Source organism: Medicago sativa, chromosome 6, assembly GCF_051527215.1.
Source record: "Medicago sativa cultivar Bolivia chromosome 6, Bolivia_mono, whole genome shotgun sequence".
Taxonomy (NCBI): domain Eukaryota; kingdom Viridiplantae; phylum Streptophyta; class Magnoliopsida; order Fabales; family Fabaceae; genus Medicago; species Medicago sativa.
In genome coordinates, this window is record NC_140754.1 from 69,584,573 (window position 1) to 69,607,759 (window position 23,187).

At 40.2% G+C, this 23,187-nt stretch overlaps 1 pseudogene; it reads right to left on the reverse strand.

Annotated features, from left to right (window-relative positions):
* LOC146916542 (uncharacterized) lies at positions 1 to 22,973 on the reverse strand (annotated as a pseudogene).
* Positions 22,974 to 23,187: the final 214 nt, after the last annotated feature.

Below are 23,187 nucleotides of genomic sequence, written 5' to 3' on the forward strand. Positions count from 1 at the left end.
TCACATTTTTAAGTTCAATCTGGACACAAAGTAGGAATTAGAGACAATGTCCATTGATCTTCTGGTTTTCACTCCTTGATCAAGTTCTCCTATGATGAGGTCTTGAGGATGGTTTTTCTGAATTCTTGTTGATGGTCCTTTACTGGTTTCAACATTGTCTTGCTCTGCTTCACCTACGACAGATTCAGATTCCTCCACATTCTCAGGTATCTCTTTTTCTTGTTCAGATGTTTCAGCATATGCTTCAACACCAGGAACAACCTCAAGGTCTGGATCTTTAGATACATCATCTATCACCACATTGATGGATTGCATAACAATCTGGGTTCTGGAATTGTATACTCTATAGGCCCTGCTGTTGGTAGAGTATCCCAGAAAAATTCTCTCATCACTCTTAGGATCCATTTTCCTTCTATAGTCTCTATCTGACAAAATGTAACACTTGCTACCAAAGACATGGAAATATTTCACAGTTGGTTTTCTTCCTTTCCATAGCTCATACATGGTAGTTGTAGTACCAGCTCTCAGAGTCACCCTATTGTGTACGTGACAGGCAGTATTCATGGCATCAGCCCAGAAATGATAAGGAAGTTTTTTAGCATGGTGCATAACTCTGGCTGATTCTTGTAAGGTTCTGTTCTTCCTTTCAACAACACCATTTTATTGAGGTGTTATAAGTGAGGAAAATTCATGCTTAATTCCTTCACTTGTGCAGAAATCATTGAATTTAGATTTTTCAACTATGTTCAATGATCACTCCTTATCCTTATAATACCTTTGTCCTTCTCCCTTGGAAGTTAAATGCACAGATCTCTGAATGCTCAAAAGTGTCAGATTTCTCTCTAATAAAATTCACCCAAGTGAATCTAGAGAAATCATCAACAACCACCAGATCATATCTCTTTCCACCAATGCTGGCCACTTGCATGGGCCCTATTAGATCCATATGTAGAAGCTCAAGAACCTTAGTAGTTCCCTGATGTTCCAACCTTGGATGAGACATCCGAGTTTGTTTACCTATCTGACATTCTTCACAGATACTCCCTTCACCAAAGTTTAGCTTATGTATACCTCTAATGGCTTTTACTGCAATAGCTTTCTTCATACCTTGTAGATTCAGATGACCCAGTTTTTGGTGCCATAGTTTTACTTCTTCATTTTTACTTATCATGCAGGAAGATAAGTAAGCTTTCTCTTGAGATACCCATAGGTAGCAGTTGTCCTTTGATCTAGTTCCCTTCAGACTCACTTTACCTTTCACATATCTGATCTGACATTCAGTTTTGCTAAAATTCACACTCAGACCTTGATCACACAGCTGACTTATACTGATCAAATTAGCAGTTAGCCCTTTCACTAAAAGGACATCATCAAGTCTTGGTAATCCTTCACTAACAAGATTCCCAATACCAACTATCTTTCCTCTAGCCCCATCACCAAAAGTAACATAACTGGTAGCATAAGGTTTGATATTTTCAAGAAATCTATCCACCCATGTCATGTGCCTAGAGCACCCACTATCAAAGTACCAGTCTTCACTGGAAGATACTCTTAAGGATGTATGAGCTATTAAACCTACACACTTTGGTCTCCACACCTTCTTAACCCTAATGTCAACTGGTTCATGTAACTTAGGGTGATTTATCCTAGGATACCCATATAACTTGTAGCAAAAAGGTTTTATGTGGCCCTTTTTGTTACAATAGTGACATTTCCAAGAGGCAGATACCTTCTCAAAATTTGATGGTTCAGTAGGATATTGCAACATTTGTTCTTTCACAGTAGTGTCACTAGTTCTAGCTGAAGCTACAAACTTTATTTTCCTAACAGGTTTTCTCTTTTTGTCTTTATGGTAGTACTCTAAAGCCTGAGCATAACTACTGTTTTTATGTTCTTGTTTTAAATGTTCATGACAAAAGCCTAAACCATTTTGTTTTCCAGTTATTTGACCTTCTAACATCTTGTCCAAAACATCAGTCCCAGTGGTCATCATTCTTATTTGTTTTAAGATCTGATCGAGTTGTGAGTTTAGTAACATCACCTCATTGTTCAGCTCAGAATTTTTTGTAAGATGACCAATCCTTTCCTTCTGAAGGTGATTGATGTTTTCTCTCTTCTCCTTCAATTGCTTGTAAGTGTCAGTATTGTTGATATCGTGATTGTTGTAAGGAATGGTTAACTTCTCATGGAACAACTCTTCATTACTAGATTCAGACTCAGAAATAATTCTTCCAGTCATAGCAGCAACATGTTTAGCAGATTCACTATACCCATCTCCATCAGCTTCCTTATCATTAGACCAAGAGACAATCATCCCTTTCTTTTGTTTCTTGAGAAAGGTGGCACATTCAGTTCTGATGTGTCCATACCCTTCACATTCATGACATTGGACACCTTTGTAATGGTTGTTCTTTTCATCAGGTCTGTCTCTCCTAGCATTGCCTTATTGTTTGTCAATGTTGAAGCTGATGTTTTGACCATTACCTCTTGGTCTCCTATTAACCTGTTTTAGAATCCTGTTGAACTGTCTTCCAAGCAACACAAGATTCTCTGACAGATTTTCATCATCTACAGTGTCTCCATGCGCCTCCTCATTGTTTTATCTTGGTTTTCGGGTGTCAAACATTGATTACGTTTGAACCTTTCTAACCGGTGATATCTTATTTTTTCTTGGGAAGGGAAAAAGTAAGCAAAACCCTTGAGAATCGAGGTCCAAGAGTTGTTTTCGCTACGGGAAGGTGTTAGGCACCCATAACGACTATAGTATCCTATAGGAACCGTCTTTAATTTCTACGCGCGCGCTTTATTTTTAAATGCTATTTTGAAAAGTATTTATTAAACCTAAAGTTTGCTAAGTGAAGAATTGGAGGGAGAAGAATGTGTTTGGATTTTTATTTTAGTTGAATTGAAGGACTTTTGTTCCTTGCCTACGTACCCGTTTAAGGGATCAAATCCACCGTAGTTCTCTTCCAAAAATGTTTTTGTTTTTGTTGGTTGATTTTAAGTTTGAAAATTGGAGTTCGAAGAATAGAAAGAGGCCTCAAGGGCATGAGGTTGGGAAATTGTGAGGTTGAATTAGTCATTTGCAAAAACAAGTCAAAGTATGATTAAAATTTGTTTGAAGTTTGATTAAGAAAATGAAAAGGAAAATCAATGGGGTTTTGACCCCAAGGTTTATTGTAAAAAATGCTTGAGTGAAGTTGTTCACATTTGTTTGGAAAATTGGTTTTTTCTAAGTATAAGTCCTAGGCATTCATCTAAACATACAATCCTAAACATACATCTAAACATGCATATTCTAGCTATATTATAGTGATGTGTGTGCATGTGTCGGTGTATGTGTCGGTGTACATCATTAGAGTCCATTGTCCTTTACATCATACCCTAGATACATTCTATGGCCCCTTTGCCAAGAAAATTAAAAGTGCACAAAGGAAAAATATTACAAAACTCCTAAGTGTTTACATTCTAATTACTTTGATACAAATTCAATTGCAAGCAAGAAAGAAATAGAGATGAATATGGGATGAAATGGAGATGCTTATGAAATGATGAAACATGAAATGGAAAGAGTTAGTAGCATATGACAATATCAAAGGAAATAAAGCAAGAGAAACACTAGGATATAAAGGATAGAAAATGAGTGCAAACATGGCTAAAATTTGTTCATAAAATGCAAGAACCAAGTGACCTATAATTCTCACATTCCAATACATTTTAAAGGTTTAGAAACAAGTCTTGGAATGGGAATTAAGGCAACATGAGTTACTTGGCATTTTAGAACAAATTTTAAGCATATTTACATTACTTAACTATACAATTAACTTGTAAGCTAAGTAATTAATCAAGATTCATGCTCATGCATTAATATCAACACAAACAGTAGTTAAAACTCCCTCAAATCAAGTGGCATAGGTCACAAGTGTTCATCAAGCAATAGGATTGAAATCAAGCAAAGTTTTATTCATTTTTAGCACAAAATATGACAAAAAATAGCAAGAAAATCAACACCTTCTTTTTTAACCAACTTCAACATGTGAAAATTATCACAAAATGCTACAAAACTATCAAGAAACCTATATGAATTTTTAGGAATTTTTTAAAGGGTTTTTTTGGACCAAGGAGTGCAAGAAAATTATTAATTCTAACAAAAACAATAGGAAAAAAGATCCAATATTTTTCACAGGCTTTGGCACAAAAAAGATCACAAAAATGTTAAGGAAAATATCAAGAACACATAGAAAAATATTCAAGAATTTTGTGAAGAAAATTGGACAGGTAAGGGTGCAAATAGCAAAAGAACAGCAAGAAACATGCAGGACAGGGGGGTGTGCATAACAACTAAGCTTTCTGGCATGGCAGTTGGGCTCAGGGAGAGAGGGCCTGGGTCATGGAGCAGACCATGGATTAAACCATGGGTCGAACCGGTTCAGTGGCCTATATAAGGCCTTGAACCGGTTCCTCCTTCATTTCCCCACTCCTTTTCTCTCACTAAAAAGAAACTAGAGAGAGAGAGTCTGCAAATGACTCTCTCTTCTCCGACGAGGCTCACCTTCTCCGACGTGGCGGCCGGCGGTGGCGCCGCCGCGTCGGAGCTTCGAACTACTCCGATCCAAAACCTATTTACATGATTTTAAAGCCCTTTCTCTCCTCTATATGATTTTGAAACTAGTTTTTGGACATGAGTCTTAGATTCGAGCAGATCTAAGCCTGAAGCTTACGTTCCTAGGGTTTTGAAAAAGTTCTCTAATCTTCTTGGAATCAAACCCTAACCTGACCTATTTTTTATGCTGATGATGGATTTAAGCTTTGATTTGAAAAATAAACGGTGAATCTTCATGATTTTGCTTTTGAGGGTTCGGTCTTCAATCCTTTTCAAATCTTTTCGAATCTTCGCATCAATTCACCGTTTATTTTCCATTTTAAGCCTTCGATGACGAATACAAATGCAAACGAGAAGGTTTTCATGTGTTTACCTGGATTCGTTTGGAGGTTCGAACAAAAGGATCCTGCGTTCGTCCTTGATTGTTCTGGTAAGCCTTCGAAGCCTCTTGGACCGAAAATAAATCGGTGAATCTTCTTCTTCTCTTCCACGAAACCCTTCGTGATCGCAAGGAATTCGTCTTCGATGAGTTCTTGCTTGAATTGCGAAGGTGAGGGTTCAGTGATGACAAGTTTATGAGAACCTTCTATGAATTCGCATCAATTCTTGTGCTATGATTGTTGAATTAGGTTTAATTGTGGTGGAATTGGTTCGAATCTATGATGAATCGATGAATTGAGTTCTGGAAATTTTCTAGGGTTCCATTGTGTTCTTGGTGATTTCTGGAAACGGTTACAGTTTTGATCTTTGAAATTGGAGAGAGAATGATGAAATGTGTTTGTGGTGATTTGTCACGTAATGATTGATTCTCCCTCTGTGACTGGTGATGTGGCCTTTATATAGGTGACATGTGTAATGACTGGACCAATGGCCTTGTGACACCTGGAACTGGACTTGTTTGGCTCGGCCTTGACTATTTTTGGACTTTGGGACCCTTTCTGCAATTTTGAAAGTTGGAGGACTAACCTGCAATTTAGGCAAAGGACTATTCTGCAAAAATTTTGGACAAAAGGACTAAAAAAAACTTCGAAGGACTAAAAAAATTGACTAAAAAAAAAAGAATTTAAAAAGGTTTAAAGGTAAAATTTAGAACTTAGGAGGACTTGAATGCAAATTTTTTTGGAAATTTTGGACTTTAAAACAAAAAATAATAAAATTAACTTAAAAAATGTAATTTGAAATAAACGTAAAGCGAAACGACTAAAATTTGACAAAACGGACTAAAACGAACCAATGGCCTAAATGAGGTACTTTAAAGTAACCTCTCTCTGCCGAAATTTCGTGCGAAATGACCAAAATGCCCCTGGGGCTAAAATGATTGAAAATGACTCAGACACAAATTTTAAGATGGATTTTTAACAAGAAATTGAGGCAAAGACTCATACAAGCAAAATTAAAAGACTCAGAGACAATTTTTAAGATTTGAACAGAGCTTTGACACTTGAAATGACTAAAATGCCCCTAGGGGCAAAACTGACCTAAAATGACTTCAAAATGCAATTTTTTTTTAAAATGGATTTTGACATAGAATGAAACAAAGACTTATTCAAACTACTTGAAAGGACTCAAACAAAATTTTAAAAGATTGAAAGAAATCTTGACAAAGGAAATGACTAAAATGCCCCTGCATGTGAATTTTGCAAACAATATTGAGATAAAATGCAGAGAAAGATGCAATTGATCAGAGACATATCAAATGACTTAAGATGCAAGAAAGGAAAAATTGATTAGTATTTTTAGGTCCAAAATTAGGGTATAACAGCTGCCCCTATTTAAGTTTCTTTGTCCGGAGAGTCAAGAGACGAAGTCTTTGATTTGACGGGACGAAGATACTTAAATATTAGCATTTGCACTGCTTTTGGACATAAAAATACGTTTTCAGATTTTCAAAAACATGAATGTTATGCAATACTTTGATTATGAATGCAAGACAACTAACTGGAGTCTATGGAACCTGTCATGTCACTGGGGATTTAGGTGGACATTGACAGGGTAGAAAAACCAGGGGATAGAAAATAAGGTACAAGTTGTTCTTTGGGTCGAACTAGCCACTTGACCGAGGAATACAAAACAAGAGATAGGTACAAGCTGTTCTTTTGGCTCGAACTTGGCACTTGACCGGAAACATAGACATATAGGCAGATACAAGTTGTTCTCTGGATCGAACTTGACACTTGGTTGAAGATACAAACAGATAGGCAGACACAAACTGTTCTTTTGGATTGAACTGGCTGTTTGGCCGGAGACATAGACAAAAGGGTTGATACAAGCTGTTTCTTTGGATCGAACTTGCTTGTTGGATTATCACCACGTCATGTGGGAAGGTGCAGACTGTTCTCTTAGATCGAACTTGTCGTTTGACCGATAACAAGGCATAAGCTGGGTACAAACTGTTCTTAAGATTGAACTTGCCGTCTGACTGATAACAAAGCATGAGCTGGGTACAAACTGTTCTTTTGATCGAACTTGTCGTTTGTCCGACAGCATAGGTATATAAGCAGGTACAAATGGTTCTTTTTGGATCGAACCTGGCACTTGACCAGTAACAAGATACAACTTGAAAGTCTGGTTTAAGAAGATACCAATTGAGGGTAAATCGTCATTGACTTGATTTGAGGGTAGACATGACCATTTTTGTTGGCCCAAGAGTAAATTGAGAGTGAATTGACATTGATTTGAATTGCAAATTGACATTGAAAGAGAAATTAAAAGTTGAAATTGAGCAGAGACATAGACATAGACATTGGATTGAGAGTTGCAATTGAAAGAGACATTGGAAGTTGGAATTGGATTGAGACATAGACATTGACATTGAATTGGAGAGTTGCAATTGACTTTGAGATTGGATTGGAGTTGAATTGAAAATTGACATTGACATTGACATTGACATTGGATATTGTCATTGGAATTGAAATTAGAGATCGACATTGAAATTGGAATTGAAATTGGAGATTGGAAATTGCTTCGAATTTGACATTGAATTGAAATCGAGATTGGAAATTGCTTCGAATTTGACATTTGACATGATTGGAATTGAGATTGACAGTTGCAATTGAAATTGAAATTGGCATGGAATTTGACAGTTGACAGTTGGATATGCAACATGTATGTATGGTATAGCAAGATTGTTGGATGTATGAGCACATAAGATGCATGATTATGCATGTATGAATGCTTGAAATGCATGATTGGTTTGTAGTTTAGCAGAGAAGTTTCACAAAGGCAGACGAAACATTGGAAGATTGGGCACGTAGTGGCTCGTGCTGCAACATATTCACAGGGAAAAACCTCTTTGGAGAGACCGTCGTTGAGAGACGTATCAAAACCATGGCTGAGGGCAATAAAACTTGTAAAGGAGGAACCCTTGGAAGATTCCTGGATCGAGGTCGCCGTTGCTAGGCGTGTCAGTGCTGGGTAAACATTGGATGTTCACATCTGTGGTCAATGCTTTTATACTCTTTTCATTCTTTCATTTTTCATTTTCAAACCCCATTTTTGCCTGAACCGCCCTTTCGGGTTTTCGATTCACCGGGGAGTAAATTCTTTTCATTGCCCCATTTTTGCCTGAATTGCCTTCATAGGTTGTCAATCAGCGGGGTGCTCATTTTTGCCTAAGCCGCCCTTTCGGGTTTTCAACTCAGCGAGCTTTTTATTTTCATTTTTTATTTTTCATTTTCATTCCGTTTTCTCATCCTTGCCATTGACCACAGATCATCCCGGGGAGTAACCTGCTTGTAACATGTATTGAAATAGACATTGACATTCATTCATTCATGCATGTTTCATTGAAATGTACCCTGTTGCTCAGGTTTGCTTTCAAAATAGACAGGGAAAGATTTTTCAATTTTCAAAGATGTTTGTTTCAGCCATTGATATCATCAAATAGAAAGAAAATATTATGTATAAAACATTGAAAGTAGAAAGAAAATAGAATTTCAAACAATAGAAAGGCTCAAATTGATGTAGAAGAGTGAGGGTCAGCCAAAGGCATGACTTCACGGATTTACAAAGCTTGGAAAATGGTAATTTTATTGGTTGGTGGTACATTGAACACGATGACCGCTACATTTCATAGAAATTTTGAATCCACAAGTACAGAAGCCTCTGATGAAGAAGATCATTGACAGTTGCAGATGCCCCAAGGGGTGATGGTGATTTGCCAGATATAGTTACTTGTCTTTCATCAACCTCATTTTTGCATGAACCGCCCTTTCGGGTTTTCGGCTCATCGAGGCGCTCATTCTTGCCTGAGTTGCGTACAATCTCAGCGAGCTTTTTCATATTCATTTTTTTTGTCCCTAACTTTTGCCTGGATCGCCCTTTCGGGTTTTCGATCCACCGGGAAGCGCATTTTTGCCTAGGCCGCCCTTTCGGGTTTTCGACCTACCACGCTGTTCTTTTCTTTCTAGACAAAGTATTTCTTGACTATATCGGCATTAACAGGATTTGGGAGTTCAACACCATCCATGTGTGTAAGAATCAAAGCACCACCAGAGAAAGCCTTCTTGACAACATAAGGACCTTCGTAGTTAGGTGTCCACTTGCCCCTTGGGTCGGGTTGCTGGCTTATCCTTCTTTTCAATACAAGTTCGCCTTCCTTGAATTCTCGAGGTCGGACTTTCTTGTCAAAAGCATTCTTCATTCGCACTTGATACAACTGTCCATGAGCCATAGCATCCATACGTTTCTCTTCAATCAAGTTTAACTGGTCATACCGACTCTGACACCATTCAGCCTCAGTCAACTTTGCTTCCATGATCACTCGAAGAGATGGAATCTCCACTTCTAGAGGGAGAACTGCTTCCATACCATACACAAGAGAGTAAGGAGTTGCCCCGGTTGAACTGCGCACTGTAGTACGGTAACCATGCAAGGCAAAAGGTAACATTTCATGCCAGTCTTTGTAAGTAGTGACCATCTTCTGAACAATCTTCTTGATGTTCTTGTTAGCGGCCTCAACTGCACCATTCATCTGAGGTCTGTAAGGAGAAGAGTTGTGATGTTCAATCTTGAATTCTTCACATAAAGCTTGCATCATGTTATTGTTCAGATTGGAGCCATTGTCAGTGATCATCTTGTTGGGAACACCATACCGACAGATGATGTTATTCTTGATGAACTTGACAACCACTTGCTTGGTCACATTTGCATATGAAGCAGCCTCAACCCACTTGGTGAAGTAGTCAATTGCCACTAGAATGAAACGATGTCTATTGGAAGCTTTGGGTTCAATTCTTCCGATCATGTCAATGCCCCACATAGAGAAAGGCCATGGGGAAGAGATAACATTGAGAGAATGTGGAGGCACATGAATCTTGTCAGCATAGATTTGACACTTGTGGCATCTCTTGGCATGTCTGTAACAGTCCCGCTCCATAGTCATCCAGTAATAGCCGGCTCTTAACAGTTTTCTTGACATGGTGTGACCCGAAGCATGGGTCCCAAAGGTACCATCATGTACATCATGCATCAATTTCTCAGCTTCTTGTTTATCAACACATCTCAACAAGACCATGTCATAGTTCCTCTTGTATAGGATTTCTCCGTCCAGAAGGAATCTGCTAGCCCATCGTCTCAAAGTCTTTTTATCCCTGTTGGAAGCACCAGGTGGATATTCACGATTCTGCAAGAATTGCTTGATGTTGTAGTACCAAGGCTTTTTACCATTCACATCTCCATCAGCTTGATCTGGCATATTTTCAATGGTAAACACATGAGCGGGTCTATCAAGACGCTGCACCTTGATCACAGGCACATCATTCCAGTGATTCACACGAAACATGGAAGACAAAGTAGCGAGAGCATCAGCCATCTGGTTTTCATCCCGAGGGATGTGGTGCAGTTCAACCTTTGTAAAGTATGTCAACAGACGTCTTGCATAGTCACGGTATGGGATCAGCTTCTCATGATGGGTCTCCCATTCACCCTTTATCTGATTAATAACAAGTGCAGAATCTCCATAGATGTCAAGGTGCTTAATCCTCAGATCGAGGGCTTCTTCAATGCCCAAGATGCATGCTTCATATTCAGCTATGTTGTTTGTGCATTCGAAAGTTATTCGAGCGGTGAAAGGAATGTGGTGCCCTTGTGGAGTTACAATGATGGCTCCAATTCCTTTACCATAAGCATTAACAGCACCATCAAACACCAATCGCCATTTGCTATTGGGATCTGGCCCTTCATTGATCAGGGGTTCTTCATAGTCTTTTGCTTTCAGATACATAATCTCTTCATCAGGGAAATCAAACTTAATTGGCTGGTAATCATCAAGAGGTTGACAAGCAAGGTGCTCAGCAAGGACACTTCCTTTGATTGCTTTCTGAGCTTTGTACACAATATCATATTCGGACAATAACATTTGCCAACGTGCGATCTTTCCAGTAACAGCAGGCTTCTCAAAGATGTACTTGATTGGATCCATTCGGGATATCAACCAAGTGGTATGATTCACCATATAATGACGCAAGCGTTTGGCAGCCCAGGCTAAAGCACAACAAGTCTTTTCAAGCATCGTATACCGAGTCTCACAGTCGGTGAATTTCTTGCTCAGATAGTAGATAGCATGCGCTTTCTTACCAGTCTCATCTTGTTGACCGAGAACACAGCCCACTGAATCATCTAACACTGACAGATACATAATCAAAGGCCTTCCTTCCACTGGTGGGACAAGGATAGGTGGTTCCAACAGGTACTCTTTAATGCTATCAAAAGCTTCCTGACATTCATCATTCCATACGACGGGCTGGTTCTTTCTGAGCAATTTGAAGATTGGTCCACAAGTAGTAGTCATGTGAGATATGAATCTTGAAATATAATTCAGACGTCCGAGGAAACCTCTGACTTGCTTCTCAGTTTGAGGAGCTGGCATCTCTCTGATGGCTCGGACTTTGTCAGGATCAACTTCAATGCCTCTTTGGCTAACAATGAAGCCTAGCAACTTTCCAGATCTTACACCAAATGTGCACTTGTTAGGATTCAACCGCAGCTTGTACTTTCTCAGTCTTTCAAACATCTTTTTCAAATACACAACATGCTGCACTTCATCACTTGACTTCACAATCATATCATCAACATATACTTCAATCTCTTTGTGAATCATATCATGAAACAGAGTTGTCATACCTCTTTGATAGGTAGCGCCAGCATTTATCAAGCCAAACGGCATCACTTTATAACAGAACGTTCCCCACGGAGTGATGAAGGACGTCTTTTCTCTATCTTCAGGAGACATTCGTATCTGATTATAACCAGAGAAACCATCCATGAAAGAGAACACTTTAGATTGAGCGGTACTGTCAACAAGCACATCAATATGAGGCAATGGGAAGTTATCTTTTGGACTGGCTTTGTTCAGATCTCTGTAATCAACACACATTCGAACCTTCCCATCTTTCTTTGGCACTGGCACAATGTTGGCAATCCACTCAGGATATTCAGCTGTCATGAGGAAACCCGCATCAATTTGCTTCTGTACTTCAGCCTTTATCTTAAGAGCCATGTCTGGACGAGATCTTCTCAATTTCTGTTTGACAGGAGGACATTCAGGCCTTGTCGGTATCCGATGTTCCACAATCTTGGGATCTAGACCCGGCATATCTTCATAGGACCATGCAAAGACATCTGGATAATCATGGAGAAGCTGAGTGATCTTCTTTTTCACTTCTGGCTCCAGTGCGGCACCAATCTTGATCTCTCGCTTGTTTTCTTCAGTACCCAGGTTGACGAGTTCAATTTCTTCCTGGTGAGGCTGAATGGCTCTTCTTTCTCGCTCAAGCAGTCGAGTGATCTCATACGGTATCTCTTCATCATCATCGTCATCTTCAGCTTCATATACAGGGAATTCAAAATTTGGAGGAACCATAGGGTCACTGTGTTCAACGGGTTTATTATGGTTCAATCTGCATAATATGATTGGGATGATTTTTAAAAAAATGTTTTTATGCAGATTTTTGAAATTAATAGGAAAATAACAAATGTTTTGGTTTTTTCTGGCATTACCATTATTTCCAAGAAAAAGGCACTAGAAAGTAAAAACAAAGAGTCGTGAGAAAGACGACAACTTTTATTGATAACGGCAATGCCGAAACAAACACGCCCTTACAATGATATCACTTTCGCCTTGGGCAGAGCGAAAGGATTGTTATTTCGAAAACAAAAAAACATGAGCAACAAAACACATTACATGGAAGCATGCATGACTAAGGGAACATCAATGGCTTCCCAATTTCTCACAGTGCCTCCTGGTATAACGAATGTTGGCACATAACTTCTTTCAGCAGCATCTTCAGTAATAGCATTGATGAACCCAGCACTGTAGAAGGTTCCCTTTGAAACAGCAGAGGTTGGGGAGAACCCAAGGCCCTCTTTACGCTTGTTTTCCAGAATCTGAATCACTTTGCCCCAGCCAGCAGCTTGTCCTTCCCGAACAGCCTTCTGGGCATCCTTCGGTGAAGCCATGCTGGTACCAGCCCTCCGGGGTTCTGCACCCTCAACAGTCAATCCTTGAAACGGCGTCCCTTCAGCGGACCCTGCTTCAACACAAGAGAAAGATGATATTTGGCTAACTAGATATGCTTCCTCACCATGCACAGTGACAATCTTACCATTCCTCATGAACTTAAGCTTCTGATGCAAGGTAGAAGTGACTGCTCCAGCGTCGTGAATCCACGGCCTTCCGAGGAGACAACTGTAGGAAGCATTGATGTCCATGACTTGGAAGGTAATCTGAAAGGTCTCAGGACCAATGGTAATTGGCAAGTCCACTTCCCCGAGAACATCTTTGCGGGATCCATCAAAAGCTTTAACCAGATAGCTGCTGCCCCTCAGAGAAATTCCATGATGACTTAACTGCCTTAGTGTGGATTCGGGCATTACATTCAGAGACGATCCAGTGTCTACTAACACATTGGATATCATGTCAGACCCACAATGTACTGAGATATGTAGAGCCAAGTTGTGGTGTTTCCCTGCTTCGGGGAGCTCATCGTCACCGAACCCCAAGTTGTTGCAGGCAGTAATATTACTGACTATCCCATCAAACTGATCCACAGAGACTTCGTGGTCAACATAAGCTTGCTCTAGTATCTTCATCAACACCTTCCTGTGAGCTTCCGAGCTCATGAGCAGAGACAAGATGGATATCTTTGATGGGGTCTGTAGCAGCTGGTCAACAATCTTATAGTCACTTTTCTTGATAAGCCTCAGGATTTCGTCCAGATTGGATTCCTCAATAGATTGGCCTGCTGGACCGGTGTTCTTGTCAACAGGAGGAGCAACTGGTGGAGTTATTGTGGCAATGGGTGTCACCACCTTCTTTTGAAACAAGGGTGGACGGACTTTTCCACTTCTCAGAGTTGTAACTTCACCGGAAACATTGTCAACTGTAGCTGGGGATATCAGAGGCACCTCCACTCCGTTCTCAATCATGGTTGCATTGTATTTGTAAGGAATTGCTTTGGTAGAGGTATAAGATACCGGACCAGGTAACCTGATCACCAAAGGTTCAACATTTCTCGTCTGAGATGTACTTTCAACAGGAGAATCATGGAACACTGGCACAATCACACATACATCACTGGCAATCAAGTGCTTGTCATCCATCAGGCTCTGGATATCACCTTGCACTATACAACAGCCCGTAGGATTCTGCAGACATTCTAAACAGGAAGCATGATCATGATTGAACAAAGAAGCCTGGCAGAGCTTGACATGTAACGGTACCAAGGGAGTAACGACATCGCGGACATCCAACATGGGATCCTCTTGAGGGACAGGGACCCTTTCAAAAGCCTCAATCATATTGACAGCAGCATGGTTTGGAAGCGGGTTGTCAAGGACATGAGGAACACTGTTCTCAAAAGTCAAACGTCCTCTTTCTATCAGATCTTTCACAATATATTTCAGAGCAAAGCAACCTTCGACATCATGGCCTTGAGCGCCCTGATGGAACTCACATGTCAGATCCTGTCGGAACCTGGGAGGCAATGGATTAGGCGGAGGCTTGCCTGGTCTAGTAACACAGTGTCCCTTGGCCAGTAGAGTGGGGAGCAGCTCACCATACCGCATTGGTATTGTTGGAAAAGAAGGTTTGGGTCGGGGACCCTGTTGTTGCTGCCGTTGCTGTTGAGCAGGAGGCTGTTGTTGTACTTGCTGGGGGATGGCATTGACGGGCATTGGTGGTTGACCCGGTGGCAGAGGGTACTGTTGATAGAATGGCGGGAAGAAGGGATGTTGAGAGTACTGCATGTAGTGATAGGGCAGAGGTAGTTGCGTAGCAGCTGCAGATGGGTTACCAGATACCATCCCTACGTCAGATTCTTTCCTCTTGTGGTGACCATTGCCATACTTCTTTGGCACACTGTTTGAAGATTCACCCTTCTCAAGGACAATAATACCATCTCGGACAGCCTCTTCTAGGCGAGTTCCCATTGTAACCATATCAGAGAAGTTGTTCGGAGCAGAGACTATCATTCTCTCCTTATATTCCTTCTTCAGAGTCTTCAGGAATGTCTGCGTTAATTCTTCCTCATCAAGTCGAGGAGAAACACGGGCAGCTGCCCCTCTCCACCTCTGAGCATATTCACGGAAGGTCTCATCTGATTTCTGAGATAGGGCTTTGAGAGAGTCCCTGTTTGGCCTCAGACGGGTGTTGAACTCATATTGACCTTCGAAAGCAGCAGCGAGTTCCTCAAAGGTATGGATGTTATCTTTGCTCAGACTAGTGTACCATTCTGCTGCATCATCTGTCAAGCTACTCTGAAAGCAGTGGATCATCAGTGCATCATTGTCTGCATAGTTAGCCATCTTTCGGACATACCGGATAACATGGTTATGTGGGCAAGAAGTCCCATTGCACTTGTCAAATTCTGGCTCCTTGAATTTCTTAGGAACCTGGAATCGGGATACCAAGCATAGATCACGAGCTTTAGCAGGAGCACCATTGTTTCCTCGGCTAGCCTTGACCTCACGGAGTTCTCCAGCCAACTCCCTTAACTGTCTCTTCATAGCTTCTATTGCGGGATCTTGTCCACGCGGAGTATCAACATCAATCACCTGTTGCACAGTGTGTACAATAGGGTCGGTAACAACAGTGGTTACTTGAGGCATAGCAGTAGACACAGGAACCTGTCCTTGACCAGCAACACCAGAGACACCAGCAGCAGTATTAGGAGAGTAGTAAGCTGAGAGGCCATAAGGACGGCCGTTGGGCATAACGAAACGAGCATCAGTAGCCACAGTAGATAGTGGGATAGAGGGAATCACCTCAGCAGTAACTGGGATAGAAGTGGCTGGCTGTTCCTGTGCAGCCATCATAGCGGACATAGCGTCATGAGCCTTAGCCAGATCTTCTTTCATAGCAGCCAATTCGGCACGAAGCTGAGCATTTTCTTCTTCAAAGTTAGCCATAATCCTTCTCTTGTGAAGTCTTGTCTGATGAATTCTATCTGGTTGGTAGACTTTGCGAGTACGAGCCACTTTTCAGACTGCGGCGGACAAAACCAGGAGGCAATGAGCACGAGAGAAGTTTTTGTGACCAATGGATGCATATGATGCATGAAATGTGTAAATGCATATGCAAAAAGACTCTTTTTGTGTTATCGAAGGGTTTTAGACAAATTATAAACTTGTAAACATTACTAAACAACAATTAACATAAACGGGAATCAAACAACCAACATATAGTTTTACAAGACAATTTCAACATAAACAAATGGAAATAACAACATGAAATGGAAATCCTCAAGCATAGGAAGTGGAAGCGTCGTCCTCAGAGTCGGACTCATAGCTGCAGTATCGTGCGTAGAAGTCACGGGCACCCCTAGCCCTCTTGGAGTCTCTCATAAGCAGCCTATCTTTATCCTCAATCTCTCTCCTAGCCCTAGCTAACTCTTTCTTCAGTGTCAAGACCTCATGAGTCTGCTGCTCATCCTTTCCATCCAAAGTCATGATCAAGTTCTCAGCCTCATAGTATCTAGCCCTCCACTGATGTTTCTCCCGACTCTCCATAGCTAGATGCTCCTGATACATCTCCTGGGTAGGTGGGAGTAGAGGCAAAGGCATGGTAGGAACAGTTGCAGACACATATCTCATAGAGGGGTAAGGCATACCAATCTCCTCAGCTTGGTTTATCACCCACTGTGTATAGGCCTCATGAGCGATACCGGACCTCACACCCATATGCTTTACCTCTTTCTTCCGAAGCTTGGTCCAAGCTTGCATGAAATCTTCTCTAATTTCGGTGGGAGCATTGGAGTAGTGAAAGAAATAAGGGGCCGTAGCAAGATTGATGGGCTTATCTTTCATCGGGAAACCAAATTGTCGCAAAGCAAGCTCCGGGTTATAGTTAATTCCACCCCGGGTACCAAGAAGAGGTACATTAAGAAACTTTCCACCACCAAAGATAATTTCCTTAACCCTAGAAGCGGGAGTGAGCCAAACCACTTCATTAGGAGTGAGAGCCATAATCCTCTGTGAAATAGACCAATTCTCCGGATTGTCACGGAAAGACTTCGGAAGGTGCGAAGTAAACCACCTATAGAGGAGAGGCACACAACAAAGAATGTATCCACGACCCTTGCCGGAACGGTCATGAATAGCATGGTAAGTGTCAGCTAGCAAAGTAGGAACCGGATTCTTGGAATGGAAGATCATAATAGCATTCATGTCCACGAAGCCATCAAGATTCGGAAAGAGAATAAGCCCATAGATGAGAAGTGCAAGAATAGCCTCGAGAGTGTCCTGACAAGTGGTATGGAGATTGGCTTTCCCAAGAAGATACTCTGAAGTGAACCCTCGGAGGCGTGCCTTAGTGACAAGATTCTTGGAGACATCGGTGGTCTTGAGATAGAGATCCTTAGCAATAACCAGTGGAGTAAGAGGAGGCTCAAGTCCTGAGAAAGGTATCCCCTTAGCAATAGATAAACCCATCAAGGAAGAATAAGCCTCTAGAGTAGGCACCAACTGAAAGTCGGGGAAAGTAAAGCACCGATACTTCGGATCATAGAATTGCACTAGAGTGTGCACAAGCTTCTCATCCACATTAGTATGGAGAATAGGAAGTAAAGCCCCGTAGCGACGTCGGAAATCAGTCGGATCCTCAATCTTGAGTGCCAAATCTCTCAAACTAGCCAAATCCACTTCCTTGAACTTGTAGGACTTAGTCATCTTCATCCTTACAATGTTTACAGATTCAACTTGTCTAAGCCCTTCGATAACAATGCATGGAAAAAGATTATGCATGTATGCATGAATGCATGAATGCATGATTATGTTCAAGTTCGGAGAAAACATAGTGGGTTGAAGTTCAAAGTCGAGGAGTCATGGGTGGACACGGTGTCCGGTGAAACTAGGGCTTTAGGATATAGTAACCGGGTTCTAAAAGGTTCCCAAGTTGCAACCTCTGCGACGTATTTCACGGTGTCACGAGACAACACTCGCTCCATGATTATACGTGGAAGGTCTAACTTGAGTGTAGTATCGCGTGACGACTAAAACTCGAGACAACACTCGGTTTAGCCTCCGCACTACGTCCTAGAAAAATGGCCATGGATGGGTTTGGTTATCTACGGTTCATAGCGTCATAGAACAATTAGAAGTAAAGTGCCTAAACGCGACAACACGCGTCGACAACATCACCCCCAAAATGCCTCAGCTATGTGGGATTGATCGCATAATCCAAAACACGAGGCAACCCCCGGAATGAATTGTCGATTATATCCCTCCTAAATCCTAAGTTCACTCAGCCCGGGTGCAGGACTTTTGATATTCTCACCCCACACGTTTGCAAGAAATTAAACATTTATTCACATAGAAAAGCAAGTAAAAGAAGCAAGTAAAAAGACAAGCGCAAGCGTGGAAATAAAGACTAGGCGTAACTCTCGAATCTCCCCAGTGAAGTCGCTAGCTGTTTTATCTTGGTTTTCGGGTGTCAAACATTGATTACGTTTGAACCTTTCTAACCGGTGATATCTTATTTTTTCTTGGGAAGGGAAAAAGTAAGCAAAACCCTTGAGAATCGAGGTCCGGGAGTTGTTTTCGCTACGGGAAGGTGTTAGGCACCCATAACGACTATAGTATCCTATAGGAACCGTCTTTAATTTCTACGCGCGCGCTTTATTTTTAAATGCTATTTTGAAAAGTATTTATTAAACCTAAAGTTTGCTAAGTGAAGAATTGGAGGGAGAAGAATGTGTTTGGATTTTTATTTTAGTTGAATTGAAGGACTTTTGTTCCTTGCCTACGTACCCGTTTAAGGGATCAAATCCACCGTAGTTCTCTTCCAAAAATGTTTTTGTTTTTGTTGGTTGATTTTAAGTTTGAAAATTGGAGTTCGAAGAATAGAAAGAGGCCTCAAGGGCATGAGGTTGGGAAATTGTGAGGTTGAATTAGTCATTTGCAAAAACAAGTCAAAGTATGATTAAAATTTGTTTGAAGTTTGATTAAGAAAATGAAAAGGAAAATCAATGGGGTTTTGACCCCAAGGTTTATTGTAAAAAATGCTTGAGTGAAGTTGTTCACATTTGTTTGGAAAATTGGTTTTTTCTAAGTATAAGTCCTAGGCATTCATCTAAACATACAATCCTAAACATACATCTAAACATGCATATTCTAGCTATATTATAGTGATGTGTGTGCATGTGTCGGTGTATGTGTCGGTGTACATCATTAGAGTCCATTGTCCTTTACATCATACCCTAGATACATTCTATGGCCCCTTTGCCAAGAAAATTAAAAGTGCACAAAGGAAAAATATTACAAAACTCCTAAGTGTTTACATTCTAACTTTGATACAAATTCAATTGCAAGCAAGAAAGAAATAGAGATGAATATGGGATGAAATGGAGATGCTTATGAAATGATGAAACATGAAATGGAAAGAGTTAGTAGCATATGACAATATCAAAGGAAATAAAGCAAGAGAAACACTAGGATATAAAGGATAGAAAATGAGTGCAAACATGGCTAAAATTTGTTCATAAAATGCAAGAACCAAGTGACCTATAATTCTCACATTCCAATACATTTTAAAGGTTTAGAAACAAGTCTTGGAATGGGAATTAAGGCAACATGAGTTACTTGGCATTTTAGAACAAATTTTAAGCATATTTACATTACTTAACTATACAATTAACTTGTAAGCTAAGTAATTAATCAAGATTCATGCTCATGCATTAATATCAACACAAACAGTAGTTAAAACTCCCTCAAATCAAGTGGCATAGGTCACAAGTGTTCATCAAGCAATAGGATTGAAATCAAGCAAAGTTTTATTCATTTTTAGCACAAAATATGACAAAAAATAGCAAGAAAATCAGCACCTTCTTTTTTAACCAACTTCAACATGTGAAAATTATCACAAAATGCTACAAAACTATCAAGAAACCTATATGAATTTTTAGGAATTTTTTAAAGGGTTTTTTTGGACTAAGGAGTGCAAGAAAATTATTAATTCTAACAAAAACAATAGGAAAAAAGCTCCAATATTTTTCACAGGCTTTGGCACAAAAAAGATCACAAAAATGTTAAGGAAAATATCAAGAACACATAGAAAAATATTCAAGAATTTTGTGAAGAAAATTGGACAGGTAAGGGTGCAAATAGCAAAAGAACAGCAAGAAACATGCAGGACAGGGGGGTGTGCATAACAACTAAGCTTTCTGGCATGGCAGTTGGGCTCAGGGAGAGAGGGCCTGGGTCATGGAGCAGACCATGGATTAAACCATGGGTCGAACCGGTTCAGTGGCCTATCTAAGGCCTTGAACTGGTTCCTCCTTCATTTCCCCACTCCTTTTCTCTCACTAAAAAGAAACTAGAGAGAGAGAGTCTGCAAATGACTCTCTCTTCTCCGACGAGGCTCACCTTCTCCGACGTGGCGGCCGGCGGTGGCGCCGCCGCGTCGGAGCTTCGAACTACTCCGATCCAAAACCTATTTACATGATTTTAAAGCCCTTTCTCTCCTCTATATGATTTTGAAACTAGTTTTTGGACATGAGTCTTAGATTCGAGCAGATCTAAGCCTGAAGCTTACGTTCCTAGGGTTTTGAAAAAGTTCTCTAATCTTCTTGGAATCAAACCCTAACCTGACCTATTTTTTATGCTGATGATGGATTTATGCTTTGATTTGAAAAATAAACGGTGAATCTTCATGATTTTGCTTTTGAGGGTTCGGTCTTCAATCCTTTTCAAATCTTTTCGAATCTTCGCATCAATTCACCGTTTATTTTCCATTTTAAGCCTTCGATGACGAATACAAATGCAAACGAGAAGGTTTTCATGTGTTTACCTGGATTCGTTTGGAGGTTCGAACAAAAGGATCCTGCGTTCGTCCTTGATTGTTCTGGTAAGCCTTCGAAGCCTCTTGGACCGAAAATAAATCGGTGAATCTTCTTCTTCTCTTCCACGAGACCCTTCGTGATCGCAAGGAATTCGTCTCCGATGAGTTCTTGCTTGAATTGCGAAGGTGAGGGTTCAGTGATGACAAGTTTCTGAGAACCTTCTATGAATTCGCATCAATTCTTGTGCTATGATTGTTGAATTAGGTTTAATTGTGGTGGAATTGGTTCGAATCTATGATGAATCGATGAATTGAGTTCTGGAAATTTTCTAGGGTTCCATTGTGTTCTTGGTGATTTCTGGAAACGGTTACAGTTTTGATCTTTGAAATTGGAGAGAGAATGATGAAATGTGTTTGTGGTGATTTGTCACGTAATGATTGATTCTCCCTCTGTGACTGGTGATGTGGCCTTTATATAGGTGACATGTGTAATGACTGGACCAATGGCCTTGTGACACCTGGAACTGGACTTGTTTGGCTCGGCCTTGACTATTTTTGGACTTTGGGACCCTTTCTGCAATTTTGAAAGTTGGAGGACTAACCTGCAATTTAGGCAAAGGACTATTCTGCAAAAATTTTGGACAAAAGGACTAAAAAAAACTTCGAAGGACTAAAAAAAATGACTAAAAAAAAAAAGAATTTAAAAAGGTTTAAAGGTAAAATTTAGAACTTAGGAGGACTTGAATGCAAATTTTTTTGGAAATTTTGGACTTTAAAACAAAAAATAATAAAATTAACTTAAAAAATGTAATTTGAAATAAACGTAAAGCGAAACGACTAAAATTTGACAAAACGGACTAAAACGAACCAATGGCCTAAATGAGGTACTTTAAAGTAACCTCTCTCTGCCGAAATTTCGTGCGAAATGACCAAAATGCCCCTGGGGCTAAAATGATTGAAAATGACTCAGACACAAATTTTAAGATGGATTTTTAACAAGAAATTGAGGCAAAGACTCATACAAGCAAAATTAAAAGACTCAGAGACAATTTTTAAGATTTGAACAGAGCTTTGACACTTGAAATGACTAAAATGGCCCTAGGGGCAAAACTGACCTAAAATGACTTCAAAATGCAATTTTTTTTTAAAATGGATTTTGACATAGAATGAAACAAAGACTTATTCAAACTACTTGAAAGGACTCAAACAAAATTTTAAAAGATTGAAAGAAATCTTGACAAAGGAAATGACTAAAATGCCCCTACATGTGAATTTTGCAAACAATATTGAGATAAAATGCAGAGAAAGATGCAATTGATCAGAGACATATCAAATGACTTAAGATGCAAGAAAGGAAAAATTGATTAGTATTTTTAGGTCCAAAATTAGGGTATAACACTCATCAGTAGTGTTTGCTGCAAAAGCAACACCTTTCCCTTTCTTCTCAGTTCTGTTATCCACAACCAGCTCAAAGTTCTGAGGGGACCCTATAAGTTCCTCAACCTGCATGCTAGAGATATCCTGTGCTTCCTCAATTGCTGTGACCTTCATATCAAACGTCTTAGGAAGAGATCTGAGAATTTTTCTCACCAATTTTTCATCTGACTGTTTTTCCCCAAGAGAGTCAAATGAATTAGCAATGTCAAGCACATTTATATAGTAGTGCTGTATGTTCTCATCATCCTTCATCTTTAAGCTTTCGAATTTGGCAGTCAGAAGTTGAATCATCGAGCTTTTAACCTTGGACGTACCTTCATGAGCAGTTTTAAGGATTTCCCAGGCCTCTTTAGCCACAATACATTTCTTGATCAGCCTGAACATATTCTTGTCCACCCCATTGAAAAGAGCATTCAAGGCTTTAAAGTTTGCCAGAGCCTGCTCATCTTCAGTAGAAGGCCATTCTTCTTCGGGTTTCAGGACGACAGTTTTGTTCCCATCTTTGTCAAGTGCCACAGGATGTTCCCAACCTTTCAGCACTACTTTCCAAGTCCTGCTGTCAATAGACTTAAGGTAAGCACTCATCCGTGATTTCCAATAGTCATAGTTGGTCCCATCCAACAGAGGTGGTCTGTTAACGAACCCTCCTTCCTTGTCCATGATGCTAGAAATAACTTCCTCTGGATCTCACCCAAAAAACAGGCAGGGTGCCTGCTCTGATGCCAATTGAAATTCTGGCACGTAGACTTAAGATGTTCTACGCAATGTTCCAACACCAGTTACACAGAAAAATAAATGTTGAATAAGATGATCAGAACATTAAGCTAACAAATAACAAGGATAACAAAAACAACAAACAGAAAAGAGAATGGCA